The following is a 594-nucleotide window of genomic DNA, read 5'->3' as shown; positions in this document are numbered from 1 at the left end:
AACCAACTCATCCACAGTGAGTTTGCAGGTTTTAGTTGTTTACCACAACTAGGCTACTCCTTGGAGGCAAGGATTCTGGGGCTTCGTCTGACATATTTTGGACATGTTGTAAGGAGAGACAGGTCTTTGGAGAGGGACATCATGCTGGGTAGAGTGGAGGGACAGCACATTAGGGGAAGACCCTCTATGAGGTGGATTGATTCAAGGCCCTTGATGAGATGGATTGACTCAATGACTGGAATAGAGGGGGCAGGTGTGTCAGAGACAATAAGATTGGCACAAGATAGAGCAGGGTTCAAGCCTGTTGTACATAGCGTTGCTATGAGTCGCATGCAACTCGATGGCACATAACAACAGCCCTTTGAAAGGGTAAATAAATTGGCAACAACTTCATCTTGGATTCACAATCACACTGGATAACAATAGTCAGGAGATCAGGAGATGCATTGCACTGGGAAAGTCTGCAATTAGGGACCGCTCCAAACTACTGAAGAGCAATGTTAGTTAGAGCACTCAGGTGCCCCTAATTCAGACCATGGTCTTTTTAATCACTTCTGAGAGCTGGACAATAAATGAAAAGGACAGAATTTATGC

The sequence above is a fragment of the Elephantulus edwardii genome, unplaced genomic scaffold (assembly GCF_000299155.1).
Source record: "Elephantulus edwardii isolate Elephantulus edwardi_28Jun2011 unplaced genomic scaffold, EleEdw1.0 scaffold00220, whole genome shotgun sequence".
NCBI classification, from domain to species: Eukaryota; Metazoa; Chordata; class Mammalia; order Macroscelidea; family Macroscelididae; genus Elephantulus; species Elephantulus edwardii.
Note: the sequence above shows the minus strand (reverse complement) of the source record.